General features: G+C 44.6%; 1 protein-coding gene across 1 annotated transcript in view; it reads right to left on the reverse strand.

The window, feature by feature from the left end:
• The window catches only part of ANKRD9 (ankyrin repeat domain 9), a 33725-nt gene extending 11633 nt beyond the window's left edge, over positions 1-22092 (reverse strand). Inside the window, exon 1 of the mRNA XM_048487133.1 lies at positions 22073-22092. The gene's annotated coding sequence lies outside the window, so the exon portion shown is untranslated. The remainder of the gene's footprint in view (positions 1-22072) is intronic.
• Positions 22093-22514: the final 422 nt, after the last annotated feature.

A 22514-nucleotide genomic window follows, 5' to 3' on the forward strand; every position in this document is an offset into this window, starting at 1 on the left:
TGTGGAGGCAGCCCCAGGAACAGTTCCAGTTTCCTGGTACCTGCCCTGATAAATCATGCTTTCAACTTTGTTTCTGTGTTTCCTTTGGGAACAATTAGCCTAATTGCCTGTCCAGATAATAAATGTGCCTGACTGTGACTGAGGGAGAAGTAATCTATAACAACCAGATCCACTGTGAGATTTATTGAGTTCATTTATACCCCACTTTCTCCCTAATGGGGACCTAAAGTGGCATACAACATTTCCCCCTTCTCTCTCCGATCCAGCTCTGTTATGACTATTGAACTGAGCATGTGTGTCTGGCCCAAGGTCACCCAGCAAGCAACTTAGGTCTTAGGACTATCAGAGCCATCATGAGATTTAACATCCAGGAAGGCTGAAAACAAACTTTTTGGTGATTTTATCAATGTATCTGATTCTGGCTGTCACAGAGCATATGAATGCAGTGTTCTGCAATGTGCACTGTACTTCTTTGAACACTGCTAAGTTTGGGGGCAGCGTCAGGTTGATTTCCTTTTCGGGGAAGAGCTTTGAAGGTCTATGGAATTTTTACATTATTTGCTTTCTTTATAAATCCAGAAGTAGAACACAAGCAGGGGACTAGAGAGGCCTCAGTGAGCAGCAGTGGCATAGGAGGTTAAGAGCTCGTGTATCTAATCTGGAGGAACTGGGTTTGATTCCCAGCTCTGCCGCCTGAGCTGTGGAGGCTTATCTGGGGAATTCAGATTAGCCTGTGCACTCCCACACATGCCAGCTGGGTGACCTTGGGCTAGTCACGGCTTCTCGGAGCTCTCTCAGCCCCACCCACCTCACAGGATGTTTGTTGTGAGGGGGGAAGAGCAAGGAGATTGTAAGCCCCTTTGAGTCTCCTGCAGGAGAGAAAGGGGGGATATAAATCCAAAACTCTTCTTCTCTTCTTCTTCTTCTTCAGCAGTGAGCAGGAAAGCTGATAATAACCAAGAAACCCAGAAAAGCACCCCTATTTTCTTCTGTGAAATGCCAGAGAGTCTGTGCTGCATACTTGTTTGTTGTTTGTGGATTTTATGGTGTTTATGTTTTTCACCCTGCATTTTGCTTGCAGATTCAAACTGCTCCTACATTTGGGGCTGCTGCGGGTGTGGAGATGTGAGAAATTCATGCTCCCTAGGCAAAAATCATTGCACATGCAGAAATACCTGCCATGCTGGCAGGGGCTGATGGGAATTGTAGTCCATGAACATCTGGAGAGTCACAGGTTGCAGACCCCTGGTTTAGACAAAATGTCAAGGCTCAGTGCAGCATTAAAATTGTAGTAAAGCAATCATGCAAGTACTCAGGCCATCAGTCCAGTGAAGGTCAGTATTGTCTACTGAGACTGGTAGTGGCTCTCCAGACTCTCAGGGAGAGATCTTCCACATCACCCACTAACCAAGTCCATTTAACTGGAGATGCCAGGGATTGAACCGAGGTCTTTCAACATGCTGGGCAGAGATCCTCCACCTCAGAACCTCAGTCCCTCCCTTAAGTACCTTCAAGAAAAGGCACCTTCTTGGATAGGAGTGCAATTTACCTAGGCTGCATCCACATTGGATTTGGCACGATGGTTCTGGCATAGAAGTCGTTGGCAACAGGACCGGCATTCCCATTCAGGAAATTCCAGTGCTGAATGACGGCTTTAATGCAACAATAAGGCTACTTTCCTCAATGAGTGGCTATGGCCCAATTCTGCCCAGTCCCTGTACCCTGCTGAGTGTTCTTGTAGAATGTGTTGTTGAAGGCTTTCACGGCCAGAATCACTGGGGTGCTGTGTGGTTTCCGGGCTGTATGGCCATGTTCTAGCAGCATTCTCTCCTGACGTTTCACCTGCATCTGTGGCTGGCATCTTCAGAGATCCTCTGAAGATGCCAGCCCCAGATGCAGGCGAAACGTCAGGAGAGAATGCTGCTAGAACACGGCCATACAGCCTGGAAACCACACAGCACCCCAGTTCTTGTAGAATGTTTTCTTTCTTTTTTTTTGCAAGCACGTTTTGTTGCATTCATGGTGGACATTTTGAAGAGGATCCTGGCTTCCTGTCCTCTCCTAGTAAAAGTGTTGTGTGAAGAGGCCCCATCGAACCCTCGAAGTTTAAGTTATGATTAAGTCTTTTCCACAACTGCAACTCTGTGATCCCCTAATCAGAACAACTAGTGACAATAACTCCTCTTCTCCTAACAACCAGCTCTCCAAGCTGCCAGGTGATAAATTGCCACCTGAATGGAGACTGACAACCAAGGCCTCAGAGAGTGTCTTTTGGGTGGCAGCTGAATTTGAAGATTAAAGGGTGAACTTTTTTCCTCAGGTTTCTGCACACAGCTGTTACTGACAGGAGCCAATATTACTGCTGATGATCCTCCATTACTATTATTGTCCTAGCCGAAGGTGCTGTCTTCACAATGAAGGGAAAGTGAAATAATGAGCATTGTGGTTACATCAGTGACCTCTGAGCTGAAATTTTGAGTGTTCTCAAGCTCGGCAAATACAGCTCCTACGCAGCCTCTCACAAAACGGCCGTAGGCCAACTACACTCTCAGCCTCCCTCCTGCACATCTTATCATGCAAGGATATCATAAGTAAATGTCTAAGTATCATATCCTGATGCTAAATGGCTTCAGTCTGTCAGGTGGAGTTCAAGTTCCATTATTTAAACTTCCTGTTACGTATTAAAAATGAAAGCAAAACACCCCCCCTCCTATCAGTGGCAAGTAAGGATGCCATTGAATCACTAATTGATTCAGTTATATTTTAATTTGCCTATGTAGATTAATCACTACTGTGGTTTTTTCCAGCGCAAATAACACGTATTTATTTATTTATTTATTTATTTATTTATTTATTTATTTATTTATTTATTTATTTATTTATTTATTTATTTCCCCCCTTTGAATTGTAACTGTTTTTCTATGGAAGAATATGCCAACAAAACCTCTAAGATGTTTAAATTATAGACAGTCTAAATGGAAGAGCTGAACGTTTTGCATTATGCAATTCTGTATGCGTGTTCTTGTATAAGTTCTTCTGAGCTTCCAAATTGGAGGGAGAATTAGAATTAGAATTAAAAAGAATAAAATACTTCTATTGGAAGATGCCCTTGCCTAGACAGCTAGCCTGATCTTATCAGATCTTGGAAGCTAAGCTGAGCTGACCCCATTGCGTACTTGAATGGGTGACCACCAGAGGGAGGCAGTGAGCAAACCATCCCTGTTAGTCTCCTGCCTAAAAATCCTGTGGGGTCGTCGTAAGTCGGCTGCAACCTGATGACACTCACTGTTCATCACATTTTCAGATACATTTTATTTGCAAGAGTCAGTAGTTATTCCAGGTGTCTCAAAATATGTTTTTCTTTGGAATCTTCTCATCCTAATATTTGTACATAATGTATTGCCTGGATCACACAGATATGTCTGCCCTCAAAATTACATCAGGTTTATGACAATATAGGAGAAGCAGAAGAAGAATTTGGATGTATATCCCCCCGTTCTCTCCTGCAGGAGACTCAAACGGGCTTAAAATCTCCTTGCCCTTCCCCCCCTCACAACAAACACCCTGTGAGGTAGGTGAGGCTGAGAGAGCTCCGAAAAGCTGTGACTAGCCCAAGGTCACCCAGCTGGCATGTGTGGGAGTGTACAGGCTAATCTGAATTCCCCAGATAAGCCTCCACAGCTCAAGTGGCAGAACGGGAATCAAACCCGGTTCCTCCAGATTAGATACATGAGCTCTTAACCTCCTACGCCACTGCTGCTCCCCCTGGGAACTGTGAGCCAGTATGGGACGCTGGCTACAGTGTCAGATAAAGATCTGGGAGGTTCAGATCCCAACTCTGCCATGGAAGCTTGTCTTTGACCTCTCTCTCTCTCTCTCTCTCTGGCCCCTTCCGCACATGTAGAATAATGCACTTTCAATCCACTTTTACAATTGTTTGCAAGTGGATTTTGCTATTCCGCACAGTAAAACCCAGCTGCAAAATGCATTGAAAGTGGATTGAAAGGGCATTATTCTGCACCTGTGGAAGGGGCTGGCCTCTCTCTCTCTCTCTCTCTCTCTCTCTCTCTCTCTCTCTCTCTCTCCCTAACCTACCTCACAGGACTATTGTGAGGAATAATAGAGGAGGGAAGGACATTGTCGTAAGGCTTCTCATTGGGGAGAAAAGCGGAGTATAAATATCTAAATAAAAACAGCCTTGTGAAAGTGCTGCAAATTCTTTTTAGGAGACCCCTCAGCTCCCAGAATTCCAATTCCAAAGGTTCCTTCTGTTCCACAAGTGGGGCACCTTTGGACTTCCGGCCACTGCAATGCAGGCAGCTGTAAGGATAGCAATATTTACCTACTTGCTCTAATCTTTGCGGTTTGTCTTAAGCAGTCCCTGTCAGCTCTTCTGCACTGAGGGCAGCTTATTAGGATAAAGCCTGGTTAATGTTACCTATCATTTTGCACTGTGCAATGCCAAGATCACTGGCACCAGCACAGGAATCTGCTTTGTTTCCCTGTTTCTACTGTATTCATTTGGAAACTCCTCAGTGACTCAGACTGTGAAGAGGATTGAATTGGAAACAATGGCCCATACAAAGAGCTGATCCTGGCCCGGCCCGATTTGGGCCTTCCTGGAGTCTCTCTGGAGCTGGCAAAGTACTTGAAACCCTAAATGACATCTGGGGAATCAAAGGCATCTAGGCTGGTTTTTGTTTTGTTTTTTTTAAGCAACGGGCTGGGGAATCAAAACTTCCAGACGGCATTTGTGTACATGCAAACTTGAGAAATCCTGAAAAGGAAATGTTTCTCCTGCTGGCTTCATTCACATAATAAACAGTAATAAAGTACCAAATGAAGGAAGCCTTCTTGCAATATTGTTATGCAAAACACAATGGCGGGAAGGACTGTGGGTAGACAACCAAAGAGACTGAAGCAAATCAGTATTGTTTCCAAGGTCAAATGAAAGGTATCCAGGGAAGCAGAAGCACAGGACACTGCTGAGCAAAAGGTCAAGGCTACTAAAACCCATGGAAGCCAAAGGGCTGTAAAATTGCCATAATCCATACCTAAATTCACGAGTAATTCAAGTGGATTTCTACATGACCTGCTGCCTAGTGAATCTGTGTTAAGATTCGCCTTACAGCCTAAACCTGGACAGAAGTAAATACAAGGAGATTCAATAGGATTGACTCCCATGTAAGTGCACACATGATAGCATGAGACAGGCTAGCCCAGTGGTGGCGAACCTATGGCACGGGTGCCAGAGGTGGCACTCAGAGCCCCCTCTGTGGGCACGTGCAAATAGAGTCCTTCCCCACCCCCCCAACACACAAACACATCTAGGCTGGCCTGGGTCTCTGGGCTTGAATATTAGCATTAAACCTAAGACCTAGTTTTGGGGAAGCAGTGTAGGTAACCCTGTTAAGCGCTGTTAAACCCCACTGATTTTCATGCGAAGAACTAAAGTGCAATCCTTTACCTGGGAGTAAGTGTAACCCCTGTGTCAGAATGGGATGACCCAGAAAGGGGTGGAGTCTGAAATGAAGTAGAATGCTGCAGAACTCATGAGGTTGGAGGAAGCGAGACTACCAGGCTGGGACCTTGATTGATTTTATTAAGCCCTTAACACCTTGTTTAAGGTAACTGCAATGTTGTGGGGAACTAGTGGGAAGGGAGTTTATTTTTTTGCTATATTGTAAATGTTAGAATTTATTGTTTCAGGGTTTTTGTGTATGTAATGGTGAGAGTTTTCTGGGAACCTTCATCATCTTGAAGCCCATTCACCAAGCCTCAGAAGTCTTCAAAACCAACCACCAGCAAAGAAGAATTGGACTTGGCAATATCAGTAGACTGTAAATAAGGACTTGAAAATGCAAACTTAACAGGACTGCAAAGTGTAAATGTTAAATGTTTTAAAAGTGTTATTTGTTAAGTAAAGTAAACTGTTTTGTTTAAATTTGGTTCTTTGCAACTCCTTCCAAGTACTGCCCCACAGAACCCACAAGCTGAGGTTACAAATTGGCACCCAACCAGCGTGGGGCTTGGAAGTGAGATTGTAAATATAAATTGCTTGCAATGGAAGTGTGCAAAAAGTTGGGGTTTGATCCCCATAAAACTGTCTTGTTATGTGACATAAGTTCAATGGATGTTAATGAGGATATTCCAACATACTGTAGAAACTTATATGGTGCAATTACTAAAATGCACAGGATAAAGGGCAGAGGGAAAGACATGTTGCTGTGTGAATTTGAAACACATAATTCTGTTTGCAAGATAGTCAACCAATGCTTATAAACTGTAAATTGCAAGGGAAATGGGATGTAATCCCTATTGCATTTTAGCAGAGTTTGCAACAGTTAGGTTGGGAAGAAGCAAAACCACCAATGCAACAGGAGAGAAAAAGGAACAACTGTTTGGCAGTTACATGAATGAAAGGGATTCCAGTTGCAACCTCCTACCCCTTTTGCAAACTCATCATCTCTGGATTGCAACAGCTGCTGGAAAGAGTTTTGCAAAAAAGGCCAGTACATCTAAGTTTCCAGCAGTAGACCTTGAAGGGGTTGCAATTAAAAAAACATAATTCTGGTATTTTACCCTAAACTTCAGCAGGTGGGGAAATAGAATATTCAGGTTTGGCTGAAGTTCATGCAAGAGAATTAATTGCAGATGACAGTGTTCCTGAAAATATTAAAAAAGAAGGAAAATTATAGACAGCTTGCTGCCTCCTGCCTTGCCCATAGCTTTGGGAGCCGGAAAGCACGCGTCTGCAAAACAATGTTTTGCTATTTTGGAAATTGCAAATGGCAATATTGTCTCAGTTTCTGAGTTGAAAGCTGAGTTTTATGAGACACCTCAGAACATTAATGAACCCCCATCAGCATATTATTTAAATCGGTTGCATGCTCTGGCTATGGAAATATTAGAAGAAGGGGGGATTGCTGATGAAGAGCTCTAAGTTCCTATGTTCCAGGAACAATGAATTCTTTAGGGATGCTGGCATGAAGCATGTGTTAACAGCCCTCAAAAAAATAAGGAACATAGAAGAGGTGCAGTAGACAGTGAACTAAAAGCAGGTCAATATGTTGCTCTCCTTCATGCAGTGAGAGATCCTTAGGAGAAAAGGAAATCTCTAGTAAACAGGAAAAGAAAACTTCGAAGCAAGAGATGAGGGAAAAGGAGAAAGCCCTCAAATAAAATTGTTCCTTGGGACTATTTGAGTAAAAGAGGAAATACAAGAAAGAGACCCTGGAAAAGAGTGGTACTAACAAAGAGATAGACTGGAAATCTAAATACTTAGGCAATCTGAGAGGGAGGTGGCTAAATCTGAAGACTACCCTTCATCAAACTAGCAAGGGATTGTAGCAATTTAGGAAGCCTCAAAGTCTCCTCCCAGGGTCTGAGAGAAAGGAGAATGGTAGGCCTCTAGAAGACCCCAGTAAGATATGGTGCTTTAACTGTATGGATTAAAGGGGTCATGTTAAACGTGAATGTGTCAACTCAGCCAAATCCAGAATTGGTTCTATCAAATATTAGACTAAATACAGTTGGTAACCAAGGAAAAAAACTTGTTTAGATGGGATAATCTAAAAAACAGCATATATGCAAGATCAGTGGGCATCTGGAAAGCAGACTATAGGTGCATGGGTGGAAAGAAACTATTGCATAGGTTTGAGTAGGACCATGTATGCTATGACTGCGTATATTTGGATGGAGTGAAATGCTGCTGTTTAATAGATACAGGTTCACAAATTGTGACATGCATTTGTGAGACCTTTATAGAAAAGATATAAAGCCCACTTATCTCATCGTGAACTGCAGCCTATTAGGATTTTATTGGATATAGAAGGAGCAGGAGGTCAGACAGTGCCCTATTTGGGATTTATATTTCTAGAATTGCACATTCCAATTAATACTGGAAGGTATAGAAGAGAAATATGAAATTTTAGCTCTAGTTCGTACTGAGACCAACGCATGAATCAACAAGTTTCCAATGCCATTATTGGTACTAATGTATTAAGATGTGTGACTTATGCCAATATTGATTCAGATGGGATCAGTTTTGCAACTAGCGAAGACTTGGCATATCGTTGGAAAGAAGCTTGCAGCTATTATTTAGAGACACAAAGGAAGAAGGGTGAAGTGGAAGAGGGAAGTGAAGTATGGCTGCAGGGTGGAAGGCCTGTACATGTCCCAGCAGGAAGTGCATGCACAGTGACAGGTGTGTTGCAAACTTCACCACAGAAAATAGGAACAACAGTCCTTTTAGAAGACCCAGAAGTGGCAGCTGGACCAGGAGGGTTATCCATCTTTCCACAAATAGTAAAACCTATGGTATCAAATATGAGAATAGGGGTCTGTGTCAAGAATTTGGCACAAAAGGATGTGTATTGAAGCCTCATACAGTAGTTGCTAAAGCTTCTGAAGTAGAATGGACAAGAGCTCTAGCCCTGTCAGGTTTGGACCTCACAAATATAAATGGAAATGAATTCCCAGTTTTAAATTTTGAAGCTTCAGCATTAAGTCAGTCAGAACAGGAAAGAATTTCACAACGTATAGCAACAGAAACACCAAGGGTCTTTGCAATGCATGATTTAGACCTTGGGAGAGTTTCAGGTGTTGCCTACAAAATTTATTTAAAAGTGATGTGCCCTTTAGAGAGAGAACTAGGCGAAGTTTAGCCTTCAGATTTTGAAGATCTCACGGCAACATTTGAGGGAGTTGGCTACACTAGGTGTAATTGAAGAAACCAACAGTCCATATGCATCACCAATACTATTGGTGAGGAAGAAAAAATGGGGCTCTTAGGATGGTAGTGGACTATAGGAAATTAAATAATTTAACAGAAAAGGATGCTTACCCTCTGCCAAGAATAGAAGAAATTTTTTTGCATTACTTGCGGGATCACAGTGGTTCTCTGTCTTAGATTTAAAAAGTGGATATTATCAGGTGCCAATGGACCCAGCAGATTTCCAAAAGACAGCATTTACCACCCCATTTGGTAATTGGCAGTTCAAGATGATGCCCCAAGGGTTAACAAATGCCCCTTCAACCTTTCAACGAATGATGGAAAATGTGATGCAAGGCTTAAACCTTACTGAAACTATTGCCTTTTTGGATGATTTGATCATATTCTCTGCAACTAAAGAAGAGCATGAAGAGCGTCTCCTCAAGGTTTTGCAAAGACTTCAGACATATGGATTAAAGTTGGCCCTTCTAAATGTAAACTATTTCAATCATCAGTGAAATATTTAGGTCACATCATATCAGCCTCTGGAATAGAGCCAGACAAGGAAAAGACAGATGCCATTACCACCTGGCCGGTGCCTACAAACCTCAGTGAACTTCGGAGATTTCTTGGGTTTGCTGGATATTATAGGAGGTTTGTGTCAGGATATTCAGTCATTGCTAAGCCATTAAATTCATTGCTAGCAGGTAGTTCTAGAGGAAGTGAAAATAAAGGAAACCAGTCTCTCAAAGACAAATGGGATGTAGGCTGTCAAGAGGCCTTTGAGACTTTAAAGTTAAAGTTGACCACAGCACCAGTATTGGGATTTGCAGACTGGAAGTTGCCATATATATTGCATACGGATGCTAGTCTCACAGGATTAGGTGCAGCCCTATACCAAGTGCAAAATAACTGTCTCCGTGTCATCGCGATATGCCAGTAGAGGTTTAAGCCGTAGTGAACGCAATTATCCAGTGCACAAATTGGAGTTTTGGCATTAAAATGGGCAGTTTGTGACAAGTTCCATGATTTTTTGTATGGATCAGAGTTCAAGGTAATGACTGATAACAACCCACTGACTTTTGTGCTAGTGTCTGCCAAATGAGATGCTGCAGCGCAGAGGTGGGTGTCACCATTATCTTTATATAATTTTGAAATAGTCTACAGATCTGGAAAAGCTAATATAGATGCTGACTCACTTTCTAGGAGACATGAAGAGCTCACTGAGGATGAGGAAGGAGATAAACAACTAGAAAGAATTTCTAAAATGCTCCTAAAGATTCAACATGATCCCTAATGCACTAAAGTCATGGGATGCTGAAGTCTGTAAGGCAGTTATCCAAGTTCATAGTGTACGTACCCCAAACATCCAGTAGTGCCAAGATGTAATGAAGTGGACCACAGTTATATTGAGACCTTACCTGCCTCTGAGGACAGTATTCCAGAAGAATTTGCAAATGAAGGATGTCATATTAAATCCCCTTCTGATCAAAATGATGAGTTTCCTGACTGGAAGAAGTTGCAAAGAAGGGACAAATATATAGCTAGAATAATACACTTTTTGGAGAGAAGGCATAAACCCACCTGGGATGAAGAAAGAAAAGAGGAGTATGAAACTAGAATGTACTTAAGAGAGCCGTCCCCACCGTTTCTGTCAAATGGAGTTCTATATCGGAAGGTTCAACGAAAAGGAGAAGATGTAGAGCAACTTGTGATCCCTTACACTCATCGGAAGAGAGCTCTGGAAGGCATTCATGATGAAATGGGTCATTTTGGAATTGAAAGAACTTTGGAATTGGCTAGGGATAGATTCTTCTGGCCTAAAATGGCACTAAGCTATAGAACAGAAGTGCCGAATTGTGAACGCTGTGTAAAGAGGAAAGCGAGAGTAGAAAGAGCAGCTGAATTAGTTAACATAAAACATATGCTCCTTTAGAGTTAGTCTGTATAGATTTTTAACTCTTGAACCTGATGTAAATGGCACCAAAATATTTTAGTAGTTACTGATCATTTTACCAAATATGCACAAGCATACCCCACTCGAGATCAGACTGCAAGAACAGTAGCTACAACTCTCTGGGAAAATTTTATATGCCATTATGGATTTCCTAGAAGATTCCACAGTGATCAAGGAGCAGCCTTTGAGTCGGAACTGGTTACAGAACTGAGTAAAATTGCAGGAACTAAGTCCCATACAACACCATATCACCCAAGAGGAAACCCTGTTGAGAGGTTCAATCGTACCCTTTTAGACATGTTGGGCACATTAGAGGTAAATAAGAAATCTAATTGGAGAAAGTACATAAAACCATTAGTTCATGCTTATAATTGTACCAAAAATGATACTACTGGAGAATCATCTTAACTTTTAATGGTTGGATGACAACCATTAAACCTATTGATTTGTGTTTTGGATAAAAGTCGAAGGAGCAAACAGAAGTAACTCATCAAGAATATGTAAGAGACTTAAAACGCGAGGCTTCGTTATGCATATGATCTGGCCACTCAGGAAAGTGAAAAGCATCAGCAAGCCAACAAGCGAAGATGGGATAGGAAAGTCATCAAATCAACCATTTCAACAGGAGACAGAGTGCTAGTTCGTAACTTAAGCCCCCGTGGAATGCAGAAATTAGCTGACCGATGGGAACCTGTTGTGCATATAGTTCTGGAGCAACCTGATGAAACCCTTCCTGTTTACAGAGTCCAATCAGAAGATGGCAAAGGTGTTGTTCAGGAACTCTGCACCGGGATATGCTGAGACCATGTGGTTTTATTTCCTCCTCTGAGGATATGAGTGATTTGGACAGTCCAGAGAGTCCTATTAGTGGTAGGATGAGACAAAAGTTAGCTGATGTGAACTCAGTAGGAGAAGATTGTGCATCCACATCTAACTCTCTTTCAGACCTCAATCCCATGGCAAGGGAATTCACACCAAGCTCCCCTTCCAATGAGGTTACTGCAGTCGGAAGTCCGTTAAAGAAAAGCCAAGGATGAGAAAAGGTTGTGCGGTCAGATTCACCAAATGTGGACCCAACCAGTACAGGGCTCGGTGGGGAAATCAGTAACCTACGCCTTAGACCACAAAGAGTTAGAACCCAGCCTACTAAGTTAGCTGATTATGTTCTGAATTTTTCAATGAGGTTAATTGGAGTCAACACTCCTACTGTAATATGTCATTGTTCAATCATTTCAAGAGTTAAATTGTAAATACTGTTGAGACGACAGAATTTTAGTGGGGGAGAATGTAACCCCTGTGTCAGAATGGGATGACCCAGAAAGGGGTGGAGTCTGAAATGAAGTAGAATGCTGCAGAACTCATGAGGTTGGAGGAAGCGAGACTACCAGGCTGGGACCTTGATTGATTTTATTAAGCCCTTAACACCTTGTTTAAGGTAACTGCAATGTTGTGGGGAACTAGTGGGAAGGGAGTTTATTTTTTTTGCTATATTGTAAATGTTAGAATTTATTGTTTCAGGGTTTTTGTGTATGTAAATGGTGAGAGTTTTCTGGGAACCTTCATCATCTTGAAGCCCATTCACCAAGCCTCAGAAGTCTTCAAAACCAACCACCAGCAAAGAAGAATTGGACTTGGCAATATCAGTAGACTGTAAATAAGGACTTGAAAATGCAAACTTAACAGGACTGCAAAGTGTAAATGTTAAATGTTTTAAAAGTGTTATTTGTTAAGTAAAGTAAACTGTTTTGTTTAAATTTGGTTCTTTGCAACTCCTTCCAAGTACTGCCCCACAGAACCCACAAGCTGAGGTTACATAAGCTCGGTTGCTGGCAATGGGGCTTGCTTCAGAGTAAGCCCTCCTAGGGTCGTGATTCACCCATTGGAAGAGTTGCACGGTTGCTTCAAAGCAATGTCACCGACTACCACCAAGCTTACTCCCGAGTAACGCATGCCTCGGAGCCAACTGTTTTTTCTAAACTAAAAGCTCAGTATTTGGGTTATATTGGTATTTGGGTTATATTGCCATGTTGGCCCTTTGCGACAAATAAGTGGGTTTTGAGTTGCAATTTGGGCACTCGGTCTCGAAAAGGTTCGCCATCACTGGGCTAGCCCTACGACCCAGTGAAAAGGGTCGGCTTGGTTGGGACCTAGTCTTCAACAGCAGCAACTCCAGAAGCATAGGCTCATTCCGCACATGCAGAATAATGCACTTTCAAACTGCTTTCAGCGCTCTTTGAAGCTGTGCGGAATGGCAAAATCCACTTGCAAACAGTTGTGAGAGCGGTTTGAAAACACATTATTTTGTGTGTGCGGAAGGGGCCATAGTAATTTGGGATATGGGAGGAGGTGGGGGGTAAAAACCCAGCTCATCTTCTATCTATATCAGGGGTGTCCAACATCACCCCATACGTCCCTACGCGGCCTCTCCGATCGGCAGAGGCCAATTTACTGGTGGTCCCTGGCCCCACATTGTAGTCATGCAGCTAGCAGCCTCCACGCAGGCCAGGACCTTTCACAGCCAGCCCCGGCCTGATGGAAGGCATCTTCCTCCAAGCTATCCAGACCTGCGGGATGGAGAGTTCACTTGGGGCCTGTAGAGCTATTCCATGAGGCCTTTGGAAGAATCAGCCATGTGGTGCGCCTTCCTTGGCCCTTAACATCTGGGCCACCAAACATCTAATGAGACTGTAGCCACCTCTCCCTCTACCGTGGGAGGGATTTTATATTATTAGGAGCTATGGTATACCTATATGATTTTAGTTTTAAATTTCAATCTGGAGTTTTATATTTTGTAAATGCATTGAGAATTTTATCGCTGCTTTTAAATGCTTATTTACTTATATTGTGTTTTAACTGTTGTACACCGCCCAGAGCCCTTTGGGGATGGGGCAGTATAAAAATCAAATAAAATAAATAAATAAATAAATAAATAAACAACTCTGGCACTTCAGTTGTTTGTGGACTACAATTCACATCAGCCCCTGCTGGCATGGGCTGATGGGAATTGTAGTCCACGAACATCTGAAGTGCCAGAGTTGGACATCTTTGATATAAATAAAAGGTAAGGCATATTGGCAACAACTTGCTTTTTAAAAAGCTGCGTAGGTGGGGTAGAGTCAGTAGCTATTCCAGGTGTCTCAAAATAGGTGGGGTAGGCTGCACCAATGCAAGCGTCTGCAAGGTGTATTGGCGATGACTCACAGTTTTCTAGAACCTGCTGTATTTTGTCACACAATGGGCTTTATTGCTAGTATAGCAATAATGACAGCCTCCCCTGGAAAAATCTTGGGAACTACATCGCCCTCCGCCAGTCACGACGATGCTCACTAATGATATACACACATGCATGGAAGGAATCAATCACCGTGCAACTTGACAGGAACGACATCCTGGAACTCTGTCCTCTCCCAAACACAAGATACAAGCAGACAACGTGGAATAGCCTCCAGCACGTGCATGAAATTGCCTTATACTGTATCAGACCCTTGGTCTGTCAAGGTTCATATTAGGTAACTACGCATAGGCAAAATATAACGGATTAAGGGGTGTGAAAATAGCGTTATGGGGGAGAAGTTTCCATAGAACTCGGCCCCCAAATGCTTCTAGCCTGTTTTACTTTGCTGAACCCAGGTTAAATAAAGTCACTAAGGGTCATTCCGCACATGCAGAATAATGCACTTTCAAACTGCTTTCAGTGCTCTTTGAAGCTGTGCGGATTAGCAAAATCCATTTGCAAACAGTTGTGAAAGTGGTTTGAAAACGCATTATTTTGCGTGTGTGGAAGGGGCCTAAATTAGCTACTTTCGCACTTTAACCCAGGTTTCACTCTCTTCCTGCTTGCCAGTGCAAACTACAGCAAGCAGGAAGGGTTCTGTCCACCATTATGGCGGATTCCCTCCTTCCATCCACCATTGTTGTGGATTCTGTAGGCGGCCGCCATTACAGTGGATTCTCTAGGCGGCCGCCATTTTGTGCCCGTATGTCTGTATAGGGGATTTTGGGGTGAGGGGATTCTTGGGTGGGGAAATTCTCGAATGCACATTTCGCAGGAAAACAAAGCATTTCCTGGGCTAAACATCCTGTTGCTGGGCTCCCGGCGATCCCGGATGGCCCCTGCACCTGTTGTGTGAATGGCGAGACAGGTAATGCGAGTTCATTTAACCCATTTGTGTTGCCTGTGCAGAAGGGACCATTATCTAATCACACTGGCAGCAGTTCTCAGAGTTTGGGCTGGAAGTCTTCCACGTTACCTGATTCTTAACCGGAGATGCTAAGGATTAAACCTTGAACCTCCTGCATGCCTAACAGATACTCTTATTTTAGTAATCGAGAGTGTGTCTTGGTGCGTGCTCTGTCTGCTTTGCTGGTGAGGTTGCAGGAAAGATATAGTGGTGGAGAACTCGCTGCCCTGTTGGTGCACTGTAACAAGTTCAGAGATCGGGCTGGGGGTGGGAAGTGGCTCAGTTGCCCAGCACTTGGTTTGCACGCAGAAGAGGGTTCGATCCCCTGCATCTCCGGAATAACTAGTTGGCTACAGAATGCTGGACTAGAAAAACCAGAGGTTTGATCCAGCAGGACCTTTCTTATTTTCTTAAGCGACCGTCATCTGGAATTCTCCATTGTTTTTACAGTGGCTGTTTTTAAGTTATTAGAGGGTTTTTCCTGGCAAAACTTTTAAGAAAGATAAGATCATGCTTGGTGGCTCTGTTGAAAGCAGAAGGCTGGGGTATAATTTTTGTAAACTAGCTAAATAAATAAATCTACTCTGAATTGGCTATTGTTTCGGTCCTCCACCCCCACCCCCCGCCACCCTTTTTTGATCCTCCCAGTTCTGACCATTCCTGCAACCTCTTATACTGGGATAGATGTGGCAATATACAATTTAAACTTCAGGTTGTCTCCTGAGACGTTCAGGAGAAAGGCAGATGTTTTAAATAAACACATGAAATTATGCGGCTGTAATCTCATTGCACACCATGTCATTGTAACACCGCCTTACTGGCATCATTTGGAATTTGCCTGGGTTGCTCAGGCCTACCAAGATAGGGGCAGTCACAATCTTATTAGTTAATGCTTGCGAATTGCCTTCAAAACCAGCCCAGTGGGAAACAGAACATGCAAGACAGTTGCAAACTGCCTTCAAAGGCAGCCCTGTGCGAAACAGAACATGCAAGACAGTTGCAAACTGCCTTCAAAGGCAGCGAAACAGAACATTCAAGACAGTAGACTAAGAATTCTACTGGTGACACAGCAGTGAGACTTTGACCCTAGAATGTAACCAGCTCACCAGCCAAAACTAGTAAAGAGTGCTATAGTGCCATCTAGTGGCAGAACAGGATCAAAACACAAGTGGGGCATTTGCTCCTTCAAGGGGAGGATAATTTTCTCTAGATTAGAAAACCTTTGGTAGAACTTCCTGACCATCAGGGCTGTTCGACAGTGGAATTCACTGCCTCGGAGAGTGGTGGAGTCTCCTTCTTTGGAGGTTTTTAAACAAAGGCTGGATCAGCATATGTCGGGAGTGCTTTGATTGTGTGTTTCTGCATGGCAGGGATGGCCCTTGTGGTCTCTTCCAACTCTATGATTCTATGAATGATCTTTTTTTTTTTTACACTCGAAACTGAAAACCTGACAGACCAAAAAGTGTCGTTTCCACTATAAACAGTATCTGTTTCTTTGTACTGTGCCTTATGGAAAGATAAGTTGCAGGAATGAAGAAACAGCACAAGAAGAAAGTAACCACTGAAAGTGCTTCTTCAAAGCCTCCTCAGTTGAAAAGGAATTACATTTGGCACCCCGTTGTCTGGCCGTGGTCTGAGGAGTTACTTTGGCCAGATAGGCAGTTTGGCCTTTTTGATGTTCGGGGTTCTGACTCATCATCCAATGAGTAAGCTGCAGGCATACTGATCAGAGAGTGTTGGATTTACAGCAGAGATTAATTTGACTCCAGACACCTGGAAATGGCACTACATTATGTGATTATATATATATTTAAAAAGAGACAGGTAGCATCATTCACCTTCTGCGCTTAAATCTGTCTGAACTCTGCAGATGATTCAGATAGCTGGGATGCAGGAAAAAGAGGAGTTTTCTCCCTAAACTGATGTTTTATTTAATTGAAAGTTTTTTTTTATAGACGGTGGCATTTTTGTACAAACAATACAAACTGGGGCGCAATCAATTTATTTAAAAAACTGTGTCTGTTACTTTTCTTCCTACAGAATTCACGGCGGCTTGCAATATTAATAAAATGCATCAAAAGCAATTAAAAAAAACATAAACTCAAGGGATTTATAATCTAAATTTCAGCAGGGACTGTACCAGTTGTAACTGACCCCAACCAAGCCTGTAGGGTTTGAGCTTCCAGGTTACCTGAAGGACTGCCCGTTTCCGTTTACACCTGCTCATTTACTAAGATCACCTGGGGAAGGCTATCTCTTCATCCCTTCCTGTAGGTCCCTTCCGCACATGTAGAATAATGCACTTTTAATCCACTTTCACAATAGTTTGCAAGTGGATTTTGCTACTCTGCACAGTAAAATCCAGCTGCAAAGCGCATTGGAAGTGCATTATTCTGCCTGTGCTGTAGAGATGGTGGTGGCACCCAGACTTTGGAACACTCTCCCTACAGAAGCCTTGATCTCCTTCCATCGTCAGGTGAAGATGATTTTATTTCCAACAGCTTTTAATTTTTAGCAAGTAGCGTTTTAGGGTTCATAGGTATATTTTAGTGATTTTTTCAAACAGTATGGTGTGATTTTATTGTATTCAGATGCGTAGCTATAAGGGGGTGGAAGTGGAGGGGATCAGTCACACACAGGTGGCAAGCGCCGGTGTTAGGAGTCCACGTAGAAATTAGAGAAAATCACCCCCAAACCCAGTGGTGAGATTCAAATCATTTAACAACCAGTTCTGGGGGTGGGATTCAAATAATGTAACAACTGGTTGTTTGCAAGGATTGTTTTAACAACCGGTTCTGCCAAAGTGGTGTGAACCAGCTGAATCCCACCACTGCTCAGACCCCTCCCCTTTCCCACTCTCCTGGCCAAGCCCTGTAGAGCTAAAAGCTTTAATGCGTGGGTATCCCTGCACCAGCCCTGCTCCAGTGTAAAGCTTCTGGGGGGGGCAGGGTTAGGGGACAGAAGTATAAAAAAAAGAGCAAATCTCTTCTCCTCTCCTCCCAGCCCTCCATGCAAAACGCCAGGTAAGTGGAGTGTGGGGCGGCAGTGCGGGAGGGGGCGGGCGGGGGGACCCATGGGCCAGGAGGCAGAAAACTCGTAACCACTACACCACATTAGCGGTTACACTACGCTAAGCCTATTGTAGCCAATGGGTTCAGGAGTACATAACTCTGTTTAAGATCATTAGACAACAACCCAGGTTCATGGACACTCTATTTTAAACAGTGTTGTGTTGGGCCTATGTTATTTTATAGTGTGGTTTATGTGTGTGTGTATTTATGCATATTATATATTTGATAAGGGGAAGCCTTTTATGAGAATAGTTGTCGGGCATTCCTGGTGGTGGAAAGTGCTGTCAAATCATAGGAGCCGATTACATGGTCAGCATTGGTGAAAAGCTCTAGCTGGGACCCGGGGAGGCTTTATACTGCACCCCGGACGCACGCCCCTGTGGGGGTGTGGTGAGGGCGTTCCGGGGCAGGGCAGGGGACAGAGCGGGGCAGGAAGGAGGACACACCAGTGCACGGGGGCTTTCCCCCCTTGCTATGCCTCTGGTTTCAGAGACTGAACTAAAGACTGACTCACCTCAGGAGCCCCACCTCTGAGCAGCCCAGGACAAAGAGGAACCTCTGTAAACCCCTGTTAAGCCCCACCTCCCAGCAGTCTCAGCTCTCAGTAGCCTTACAAGGAGAAAAAGAGATAACCCCTGCAAACCCCTGTTAAAATACACTGTTTTAAAAGATGTAGTACAAGGAAAAGCCACCTCCAAAATGAACACAGAGCTCACTCTGCTCTTACTGTGAGTCTTCTCCTCCCTGCTTCTCCTCTCTGCTGGTTCCAGAGACTGAACTCTGGACTCTGGTTTCAGAGACTGAACTAAAGACTGACTCACCTCAGGAGCCCCACCTCTGAGCAGCCCAGGACAAAGAGGAACCTCTGTAAACCCCTGTTAAGCCCCACCTCCCAGCAGTCTCAGCTCTCAGTAGCCTTACAAGGAGAAAAAGAGATAACCCCTGCAAACCCCTGTTAAAATACACTGTTTTAAAAGATGTGGCTATGAGAAAAGCCCTCCAAAATGAACACCAGAGCTCACTCTGCTCTTACTGGCCCAGTCTTCTCCTCCACTGCTTCTCCTCTCTGCTGGTTCCAGAGACTGAACTCTGGACTCTGGTTTCAGAGACTGAACTAAAGACTGACTCACCTCAGGAGCCCCACCTCTGAGCAGCCCAGGACAAAGAGGAACCTCTGTAAACCCCTGTTAAGCCCCACCTCTGGACCTGGTGACCCTTTAAGGGCTTTCAAGGCAACAGACCTTCAGGCAAGTGACATTCAGAGGTGATTTGCCATTGCCTGCCTCCACCTCACAACCTTGGACTTCCTTGGTGGTCTCCCATCCAAGCACTAACCAGGACTGCTTAGCTTCCCAGATCAGGTCAGGGCCAGCCATTCCTACTGTCATCTTTATCTGGCTTGTTACCAGTGCTGTGTCAGATCCACATTGTTAGTGAGAAGAGGCAGAGCTGACTGGAACACTCTGAGCCTAAGGCCGCTTCAGCATAAAGATAGAAACAGCTGGGGTGAAGAGGCATCGGCCGCCCATAACGCAACATGCAAAAGGCAGCTCCTGTAATTGCTGGCTCTGGCTGACTCATTCCGCTGATGTCCTTCGGCCACATGTGGCCAAACGTGGGCTGAACCTGACGCAGGAAAGCAGCACATTCAGCCCATTCAGTTGCAAGGAAAACGTCTGAGAGTCTGTCTAGTGCAGGCTTGCAAATGACTAATTTGTTAAGGTTTGTGTGGGAGACTTGAGTGCCACTTTAAAGCCATTTAATCATGTGGGGGGGGGGGAATCACCCCGCACACCCCTCCTCCTTCCCTGATGACCTGGTACAAAAAAAGTTGTTTGGTCGTGGTGGGGGAGGATGGCTGCCCATACGGAAGGGTGTGTGTGTGTGTGTGTGTGTGTGTGTGTGTGTGTGTGTGTGTGTGTGTGTGTGTGTGTGTGTGTGTGTGTGCGCAAAACTCAGATTTTTGCCCCAGGCTCCATTTTCCCTAGCTACGCCTCTGCTGCCCCTGCTATGCCAGTGAGAGTACAGGCAGAGGTGGGATCCAGCAGGTTCTCGCAGGTTCCCGAGAGTAGGTTACTAATTATTTGTGTGTGCCGAGAGGGGGTTACTAATTGGTGATTTTGCCACGTGATTTTTGCCTTAGTTACGCCCCTCCTCTCAGCAGTAGCGCGCAGAACTTGAAGCAGTCTAGCAGGAGGTGCACCGGCGTGCGTGGCAGCCTGCGCCTGCGTGCATTCGTTTCCTGGCCAAGGACCGGCGCAGCGGCTGCGTCCTTGCCACAGTCCCGCCCCCGTCATGCCCGCCCCCGTCGTGCCCCGCCCAGCCCCATTGGCGCTACACCACAGTTTGAATCCCACCACCATGGGAATCTGTTACTAAAATTTTGGGATCCCACCACTGGGGAGGGCCTCAATGACTGTGCACAAATGGATTTGCCCCGCCGCCAGGGCAAGTGCCCTAGGGAGGGCAAATCCAGTGATGGGACTGAGTGCATCAGCAGATTCTTCCCCTCCCCCCTTTGGATGGGGCTGTAAATTGTCCAGCAGCTACCAATGTTAGTGTTCTGTTGTGTGTACTACCATAGAGTTTCTCCAGAAGGAAGTGTTCATCACAACTCACTGGTTTTTTTGTATTTCAAAAACCAAGCTAATGTGGGGTTCGCCTCTCTCCTTGTGTTAGTGAAATACGCCACAGTCCTTCAAGGATGGGGAAAGTGGGATTATTTTCATTGGGGTGCGTGTGTGTGTGCCCCGCCCCGGGTGCATGCCATTTTCATAACATGGGGGGGGGGCAGAAAATCGCCCTACACCCGTCCCATATTCCTCTTCCCCCCCCCCTGAAACGGCACAAGCCCAGAGCAGCTTGGTGGGACCAGCCAGGCTGGTTTTTCAGCTGGCTGCTTTAAGTGTGTGTGTGGGGGGGTGCCCCCCCATACCTACCTCTGGGAAAACTACTAAGGTAATTTCACAAAATGTATTTCTATGCCTTCACCTGAATGGTCTGGGCTTGCCTGATCTACTCAGATCCTGGAAGTAAAGCAGGAACATCCCTTTTTAGTACTTGGATGGGAGACCATCAAGGAAATCCAGGGTCACTACGGTATATGGAGAGAGGCAATGGCAAACCACCTCCATTAATCGCTTACCTTGAAACCCTACGGCCGTGGTGGTGAACCTTTGGCACTCCAGATGTTATGGACTACAATTCCCATCAGCCCCTGCCAGGATGGCCAATTGGCCATGATGGCAGGGGCTGATGGGAATTGTAGTCCACAACTTCTGGAGTGCCAAAGGTTCGCCACCGCTGCCCTACGGGGTCGTCATAAGTCAGCTGCAACATGACAGAAGTTTCCACCACTCTACCTAGGCTGTGATTGTTACCGCGCTGCCTGGGTAACTTTTATTCTCCCAGATCCGCCAGCTCTCAGCAGCGCAGAGGAACAGAAACAGGACCCAACACAGCAAGAATAGTGAAAATAAAAATTGAGTTTATTGAAATGCTGACCTACATGTCAGCACCTCCACACCATGGCAACTGCGCTGCCTAGCAGCTGTACAACAACTTAAATACACTTTCTCCTGCCCCGGAGTCCGGGGGAATACAGGACAGCCTACAACCATTCATTCACAAATACATGGGAACCAATTAGAGTCCAGAGGCCCTTCTTGAATTTCGCGGCAGAAGCGGGCACGGCGATGACGTAGGCACAGGCGGGAAAAACACAAAAGAGTCCTTTGGGTGCTTGGGGTCAGGAAACAAAACCTAATGACGACGGCACCCTTATCTGCCTGCTGGTGGGATTAAGGCAGGTGGAGGCGCTTCTTTTGTCAAACGTCCATTCATGGTTTTAGCAAATGAAAGGGTCGAGCCCAGGTGGAGCAGGGGTGGATTCCTGCCTTGAGCGAAGGAGGTTCCATGCAAACACAAATACAAGACACAACAGTAATTTCTACATTCTATCTAATACAGCTTGTTCCTATCTAACTTATAAAGAAATAAAACATAATTTCACCTTTACTGAACAGCAAGATCAGAAATGGAATAATTCATTTCTGACTCTGCTATCATGATGGGCCCAGCACTTCTATGGCATTGTGGGAAAATTCCCAACGAATTATGCCGGAGTAAGGCAAATGTTAAGTATATTTACCTTGAGGTTAATGTTCTTTCTGTGGACAGACTTCAAGCATCCCGGCTGCTTCTTTAGACCTCTTTTCCTTAATCCTGTTTTCCATGATTAAGCAGTTTTTAAAACGACAGTGTAGTCTGTCGCAGAACTGCAGAGGCGAAATAATGTTTGCTGTTGCTGTTTGCTCAATGGGGTTAAACAAGTACTAAAGTTTATTGAGCCAGGACAGTGACCCGGCCTTGGCATGAGTGAGCAAAGTCTGGAGCGACCAGAGAATCAGCCCATATCCTCCTATCCTCACACTGCTCTTGTCAGCTAATGCTCTTGTCAGAGCCGGTTCCAGGTTTGGGAAGGGGGAGTCCCAGGGGCCTCCTCTCTATAACCAGGACAGCCACTCATAAAGAAGAAGAAGAGTTTGGATTTATATTCCCCTTTCTCTCCTGCAGGAGACTCAAAGGGGCTC

The sequence above is a fragment of the Sphaerodactylus townsendi genome, linkage group LG02 (genome assembly GCF_021028975.2).
Source record: "Sphaerodactylus townsendi isolate TG3544 linkage group LG02, MPM_Stown_v2.3, whole genome shotgun sequence".
NCBI lineage: Eukaryota > Metazoa > Chordata > Lepidosauria > Squamata > Sphaerodactylidae > Sphaerodactylus > Sphaerodactylus townsendi.